The following is an 8,645-nucleotide window of genomic DNA, read 5'->3' as shown; positions in this document are numbered from 1 at the left end:
TAATCTAGAATCTAGCTGCAAGGACCCGCTTCGCTGGGTTTTTAAAAAGTAACGATAGTGAAGATTAAGATAATTACATTATAGCCAATCTTACCCGTTTTCACAGAATGCAAGAATTAGTTCCCCCGTTTCTGATTAGAGGTCTGGTCCCGATTCTATTTCTGAACGTCTCCTGTTCATGTCAAGTCAAACGAACTATTTTCAACGTTTCTGGAACGTTTACAATCGTTCTATAATCGAACCAATATTCGAATTTTATGTTCGAATTAAATTCGAACAAAACATTCGAAATAGAAAGCCACTTTCAACTTTCAACTTTCACTTTCACTTTCAGCCTCATATCTCCCGCACCCTTACAGCTATCGAGACGCATCAACCCCTATGCACGAATGGAGACTTGGGGCTACCACCACATACAAACACCATTCACGTACGATGTGTAGTTTTGGCGGAAAAGTGAAATATAGGGACATACATGTCCATTTATATATATAGATATAGATATAGATTAAAAAAGAATCTAATTTACAAGGTTTTCCTTTAATGAAAATAAATTTTGTTTGATAACATTTAATGTATAAAAACAAGTTTTTATAAATAATAAACTTTAAAAAATGTTTTTATAAATAATAAACTTTAAAAAATGTAAATTAATACGAATTATTAAAATTCATATTTGACATACTTATTAGCTTAAGTTCATAATAATTTATAATCTACATTTGTTCAATATTCTGAAAATAAAACGTAATATCCGAATAAAGCCAATTAGATTACATAAGATATCCAAATCAACTTATTTCGTTTTGTTTGGTAGCTACTTGAAATTGAAATGCAAATGTTGTATGAAACGATGTTCACATTCTTCAAGTATTCTGTTTTCAAATCACTTGAACTGAATGGAAAAGAAGAAACGACAAATTAAAGGAAGGAAACACCAGAGATGACCTCCTCAGATAAGAAGAAAGGATAGGTATACAGAATTCTCATGAGGCATTCACTAGTTTACAATATGAGAAATAAAGCAATAAATCATAAATACAGTAGATTACAGGGCTTCTTAAATATGGGTCATGACCCATTTGGGGTCGCTTAGCGAAATCTTGGGGTCACAAAATTTTAATGCAAAATATTGAAAATAATTTGTGAGAGTTTGAAAATGGCACGCTTTGTGTCATAGGTTTCGTGAGTTACGCTTTGTGTCACTTCTGGTNTTTTAGCAGGTGTTGTTTACATAAGAATGGGTGTGCGGTCTCCCGAAGGAGGGGGAGATATTTCGGAATTTCGTGTGATTAAATCGGATGCGCGTTGGACCAGTTCTATGGTGGGTCTGATGCGGCGGGGTTGCGGTCGAGGGTGACGTAGTCGTAAATAAATAACACTGAGGATACTTCCTATCCCAAGAACAGCGATGAAGGCTGACACGATGAAAATGGTGGTAGGTGTAGAGACTCGGGAAGAGGGTTTATAATTTGGTTGAGCCGTAAGAAGCTGTTCTAGATCGAGTTCCATTTTGGTTAGTGATTTGTCGGCTCGTAAGATCTCTGCATCTGTTTGCATCTCGGCGGTTAAAATGGGAAGTTGAGGTTTTGATGATTTTTAATTCTGTTTCATCGATAATATTCTCAATAGGATGAATGATGAAATGGTTCGTAGTTTCGAGGTGGATTGCATATTTCCTTTGAAAATGCGAGGTTAAAACAATTCCGGGAAGATATCTGACACAAGTTTCAGGAAGTATTATTATACCCGTATTGTTTATTTTAGAGATGGTAATTGGAGGATCTTTCTTGCCGTTGGAGGGACATCTAATGGTTAGGCTTATAGGAGTAGGAATGGAATAAGTCCAAGTTCCTTGGTTATCTATACGTCGGAAAATAGGAGAATAAGCCCTAATTAATCGTCGAGGACATAATTGATTAATAAATTATGTCCTCGACGTAATTTTTCATTTCCCAAGTATAAGGAATATTCGCAGCTCTGTCTTGGCGACTGCCAGATAGGTACGCTGGGTGAGCACATGGCTACAGGAGTTGTTTGACATTTCATTAATTCATGATACGATAATAACATATAGGATTGACGATTTCTTGACAAAGCGATAATTGGATAAGAATTGTTATAATAAACAAAGGATTGTATAGTGGGAAAATATACAGGTAGTCTCACAATTTCGTAGATATCAAAATATCCTGTGGGAGTAATGAGAGGTATTTTGGCTAAAATGAGGAGTATTTTTGGTAATGCTATGGCTGTAATAGATGTCCATTGGTAATATTTGAAGATGGTTTCAAGGCGGGGTGTTTCCAAGAAGGAATATCCTTCGGGTAAATGTAATTGTATCTCTTTGAGGGTGTTCAATAACACTTCTTTGGGGAGAAAATAAGTGCTAAGTCGGCCTTGTTCCAAGGTTTCGATGGCATTTCGGATCTCAAGTATTAGAGTTCGAAATTCTCTGATGGAGAACTCGGTAGATCGAACTGCTGGTTCCACTGCTAAATGCTATTGGTGTTGGATTAATGTTTCTTCGATGAGGGTTTGCTTTTTTATCAAAGTATAAATTTGGTTTCGGTTTGTCTTGGGGATTCGTAAGGTATCATTGAGTAAAGTAGCTTGAGACTTGAGAAAGTGAGTAAATTCCATATTTGTTTCGGATAATTGCGCTATTTTTTCGTTGAGACTTTCAATATCTTCCGATGTGGCTGTTCCAAATAGATATTTGAGGATTTTGCCTCCAGCATTTATTAAGCCTCTTTTTTCTCGAGTAACGTTAGTAAGGGTTACTAATGTTTGTAATTCCCGGTAATCCGATTCATATCCTGTTAAAGTGGTTTGTAGGAAGGTGACTTCATCAACAGATAGAGACCATCGTGGAACGATAGGGTCATCTTGAGATGAAGAGCGCATTCGCTGTACTAATGAGATTAACAATTGAATATGTCGCTTTAAAAGGTGTAATTGTTCCTCGTAAGGATCAAAAGATATATCCAAAACAAGAATCCAGTAATTGGTAGTCAAAGAAATTTTCCTGGTGTACAAAAACAACGCCTTTGTGGAGGTTAAGAGGGTCCTCTCGTGGGTTGATATGGAGAGTGGAGATTCCCGAGGTGAGGAAGGCAAATTGGAGCAGAAGGGTTAAGTGCATGGTGGATGATGATATTCTGGAGGAGAAAAAAAAATTGAAGTAATTAAAGAGATGTAGAGAGGGACTATATCAAGTTTTTTTTTTCAAGTCCTTTTTCTTGTTTCAAGTTTATTTTAAAAGGTTAGAGAAGGAAGGAGCCCTGCGGTCATGGATTTTTTTTTCTTACGTTAAGTCCCTCGTTTGGTTATTTTTGGTTGAGTGTTAACTCCATTTTTAGGTGGGCTAGCCTTTCGTTTAGGAATTCGACTTCGTCGAGGAGTGGGAAGAATCCAAGGTTGTTCCTCCACTGGTCCTTGACTTCTTAAGGCATAAGGAGGTGAAGGAGTTAGTTCAGGTTCTTTCGTTTCCTCCTCAGTAGTTACGTCTTCTTCGTCTCCTCTTTCCGTTTCTGCTTGTTGCTGTATTTCGGTGAGGATGACTTCATCCCATGGATTGATGAACATGGAGGTGGAAGGTAATGGGTCTTGGGATTTTGCTAAATTGGAAGTTATGATTGGTTGTGTTTCAGATTCATTCATTTCTCCTAATTCTTGCTGAGCAGTGCCATGTTTTAACCGGTTAGCATGGACATGGAGGGTCTTTTTCGTTTGGATATTTTCGATTATAAAGGTAACAGGACTCAATTTAGTTATAATGCGAAATGGACCCGACCATCTGGGTGCTAGTTTCTTCTTTAGACCCGGAGAGAGAGCGATCTCGTTAAGGAAAACTCTATCCCTCACTTGATAAGTAGATATTTTATGGGTACGACGGTGTTGTTTCTGACGTTCTCTAGCGGCTTGTTCGGCGTGTTCTTGAGCAACCCGATGTGTGTTAGCCATTCGTAATTGCAATTCTGCGGCAAAGTTCTCTTCCACGTCATATCGTGTCTGTGTAGGACGGGTGATGAGATCAAATGGGTATGTTGGGTCCCTTCCATATAGCAAGAAAAATGGGCTATCATTGGTAGAAGCATGGATTGTGGTGTTATATGCGAATAAAGCATAGGGAATCCACTCATCCCAATCTTGTTGATCCTTCGACACATAATGTGAGATAATGTCAATGAGGGTTCTATTGAACCTTTCGACTATGCCGTTGCAGGCTGGGTGATAAGCTGTCGTAAGCAGTCGTTTAATTTGAAGTAATTCACATACCTCCTTGAACATTTTTGAGATTAAATTTGGAGCTCTGTCGGTAAGAAGTTGTACTGGGGTGGAATGTCTCAAGATGATATTAACAACAAAGGCCTTAGCAATAGTTTTACTAAGGGTGTTAGGTAGAGGTATAGCCTCGGCATAGCGGCTAAAATGGTCAACAAAGACTAATATATATTTATTTCCGTTATTGGTAATGGGTAAAGGACCTACTGTATCCATAGCAGTACATTCAAATAAATGTGTTAAAGGAGGAAATAGCTGTAACTCAGCTTCAGTTCGTTTATCCTTTCGTTTATGGAGAGCACATTGTTAACAATTTTGACAGTAGTTTTTTATATCTCGGTTCATAGTCGACCAAAAAAATAAGGGTTGAAGTTTTTGTAGCATTTTCTGGGGTCCCAAATGACCGCCAATTGGAGTGTCATGATAAGTATGTAAGATATACGGTATTAAGATGGATGGTATAACCAATTGTTCCAAAGTATCCCCCTGATTGGTAGGTTGTAGATGATAGAGGGTTTCCTCTTCATCCAAGAAAAATTTTTCAAGGTTAGGATGAACGGTAATATTATTTTCTAAGTTTTGGATGATGGAATTCCATTTTGGATCTCGTCTCTGTAAGTCTCGAATTTGGGTTTTGGAGTAAATAGGTACTGTACAAGTTCTTCCTTCTGGGTAATCTGTCGAATAGGGATACGACTTAATGCATCTGCATTTTTATGGCAATCTCCTGCTTTATGGGTGATAGTAAAGTCAAATTCCTGTAAAAATATAATCCATTGGGCGATGCAAGAGTTTGAACTAGAATCCTTATTACTCATAAGCCACCTCAATGGGCGGTGATCGGTTATAATGGTGAATTTCCTGCCGTATAAATACGGTTTAAAATATTTCGTAGCCCACACCACTGCTAGGCACTCTTTCTCCATAGTGCTATAATTCTTTTCAGGCTTTCGTAATATACGACTTGCATAAGCAATGGGCATCTCCCCTCTTTCATCTTCCTTGGATAATACTGCACTGATCACTTCATTAGAGGCATCCGTGGCCAAAATAAAAGGTTTAGAAAAATCTGGGGATTTTAATAGTGGAGCCGATGTAATTATCTCTTTTAGTCTTTCAAAACTTTGTTCTTGTTCCTCCCCCCACTGGAACTGAGCATCATTTTTTAATAGGTTTGTTAATGGTTTAGCAATATCTGCATAAGATTTTATATGACGTCGGTAATATCCGGTTAAGCCTAAGAATGATTTGATGTCATGTTTGTTAACAGGTTTAGGAAAAGTCAATACACAATTGATTTTATCTGGGTCTGGTCGTATTCTCTCGTCTGATACCTCATGTCCCAAAAATTTAATCTGTCTTTGCAAAAAATGGCATTTTTTTTGTTTTAATTTTAAGCCGGCAGCAGCCAGACATTGAAAGATTTGTTCTAGTAGTGTTAAATGGCTCTGAAATTCTGAGCTGAAGGTTAAGATATCGTCCATATAGACAAGGCAGGTTTTTCCTTTTAACCCATGAAGGATAAAGTCCGCCGCGCGTTGCCAAGAGGCAGGACTTCCAGCCAAACCCATCGGCATACGATTCCACTGATAGTGTCTGTCGGGACTGGAAAATGCTGATTTCTCCTTATCCTTTAGGGCTAATTGCCAGAACCCCGAAAGGGTGTCCATGGTGGAGAAGTATTTTGCTTGTCCCATCAAGCTGAGAGCTTCCTGCACCAAAGGTAAAGGATATGGATCGTTTTTAATCACTTTATTTAATTTTCTATAGTCTATGACGAGACGCTATAGTCCTGGGTCCTTCTTTTTAACCAATAATGCTGGCGCTGACCATGGTGATTTTGAATGGGTTATTATTTTGTTCTCTAGTAATTCGTCAATGATTTCGTTCATTTTTTCCCTTTGAGCATAGGGTATCCGATACGGAGGTTGATAGATGGGAGAAGCATCTCCAGTATTAATTTCATGTTCGACTACCTGACAATTTCCTAAGTCGTAATCGTGGGTAGCAAAGACATGGTGATATTTGTATAATAAATCTAGTAAATGGTTTTTCTTTTCTTTTCCGATATGGGACCAATCAAATAGTCGACTGAATTCCTCTTTGGTAATGGTTGGGTTAGGTAATAGATTGATAGGCGTCGAAGTTGGGAAAGGGTTGTCTTCCACGGCTCGAAGAAAGGTCCCTATACATTCTCCCTTGGGAATCTTCCTCGGTTGAGTGGAGAAATTGGTTATGCGAATAGGCACTTGTCCCTCTTTCTTAGTTTTGACTAGGATATCTGCTCCCATAACTCCATCCTGCTGAAGCTTCCCTGCTTCTATAATTCCAACTAGGCCTTTTTTCTTCACTCCGATGATTCGGCCCATTGTAATTACTTCCGTTCTTGGAGAAAGATTACAATCTGTTAATAGAACTACCTCTTGAGTTGGTTCTGAATTCCCTGTTGATCTGGGTTCCGGAGGTCTATTTTTAGAAATATCTGGGATGGAAGACTGCCGGAGCCTCGTGTATTTTTCAAAATTTATATAGGTGCCCTTACGATTTCGTTTTCTATCTATCTGTGCTAATGTTGTGGTTCTCTGTCTTTTGGGCCCCTTTTGGAAAGGGATCTCCTCTCCCTTGGGGAGTATTAATATTTCTCTTGCTAAACAAATTGTTAATCTTTGTGAGGTACTGATATCTCTTCCGAGTAATCCATCAAACGGTTGAGTAATCAAATTATCAACTATATAGCAAGAGTATGAGAACCATAAAGGGCCAATTTCAAAACAAACATCTAGGGCTCCGTATGTTATTATCCCATGGCCTGTAACGCTCTGGAATAAAATCGTCCCCTTTTTCCTATCAAGTTGTACTTGAGCGATTCGTTGAGCTAGAGCATAGGAAAGAAGCGTTACTTTAGAGCCGGTATCTATGGCCAATCAAACAGCATATCCATTGATTCGACAAGCTAAATTCGGTTTGAAATCACGGCCCAGCGATTTAATTCCCCCTCGGTTTCTATATATTAATTGCATCTCACTTCCTGCTTGGTATTCGTTTGTTATTCTCGATGATCGGAAATGATTTGTCTCTCCAGGTGATTGGAAGTGGTCTCTCCTTGGATACGGGGGATTCTTGATTGGTCCCCATTCTAAGTTTTCGCCAGTTTACTTTATTAATTCGCCCATATGCTTGTCTCCTAGGCTGTATTGATCGAGCTCGTCCGACTACTCGACCTCTAGGATTATTCGTTAAATTCCTCGTTCCATATCGAGGGGCATATGTAAGGTCCTGATTCTCCCTCCTTGTTCTATCAAAGTATGTATCTCGGGGTCCTCGTGAGTCGTCGCCTCGTCCTCCTGAAGATTGATATTGTCGTCGTGAGTCTCGATAATCCCGAGGATGCCAACCACGGGAAGGTCCACGTCGAGGATCTCCTCTACTATAGTCCGAGGGTGTCAGTCGTTGAAGTTGCTCCTGAATTTTCGTCAACGTTTCTTCTAATGGGTTATGGTTAGTATCCTTTTCGCTAGTGTTATCTATAGTCCTTATTATTCCCCGAGATTTTCCCGTTAATTGTTCTATGCTCTCTTCGCTAATAGCTATTCGCACCGCCTTATCGAAGGTATCGGGCTCTTTTGACATCACGTGTCGCTTTATTCGATCATTGAGTCCACTCATAAACTGTACTAACAACCGTTTGTCTCTTTCCTTTTGTTGGCACCGTTTTACAACTTCCCTTTCCTGTGCATTATCACTAGGTTGCTCTTTAATAATTTCTACCACTAAGGTTTGCAATCGGACGGCGTAAGTCTGCACGTCCTCTCCCGGCGCTTGCACGCAAGCGTGAAACTTTTGTAATTGTAAAGAGATAGGTTCCTTTTCAAATCTTTTTATCATAAGCTTTTTGAACTCGTCATAAGTTGTTACATCTTTCATCGTGGCATCCTTCCACGCAAAATCTCGGGCTATCCCCGTTAATCGCAATTTAGCTACTCCTAAACATTGCGCCTTGGTCCAATTTGTCAATTTACCAATCTCATCTAAGGACTCAAAAAAATCCGTGACCTTAAGGCCATCTGGATCTCCGGCAAAAGAAGGTATGAGAGGAATCATGCCCCCAAGTCCGCCTACCGCAGCACTTCCTGCTGTCTCTCCACGCGGCGCGCGACCTTCTTTCCCTTCCATTTTCCTAGCTAGTCTCCGTTACTATCTTAAATTCCCACTATCTTAAAATCCCGCGCTCTGACACCACTGTGACCTTTCGGGTCGGCACCTCTTTGGTACCCTGTCAGGATTGACACCACCGTGTTTCTCGAAACACGGAAACCGAGACGGCGATTACGTCACGCCGTCGCGCGAGCGGTTCCGTA

The sequence above is a fragment of the Centruroides sculpturatus genome, unplaced genomic scaffold (genome assembly GCF_000671375.1).
Source record: "Centruroides sculpturatus isolate CEXI.00-Female unplaced genomic scaffold, Cexi_2.0 scaffold429, whole genome shotgun sequence".
Lineage (NCBI taxonomy): Eukaryota > Metazoa > Arthropoda > Arachnida > Scorpiones > Buthidae > Centruroides > Centruroides sculpturatus.
Note: the sequence above shows the minus strand (reverse complement) of the source record.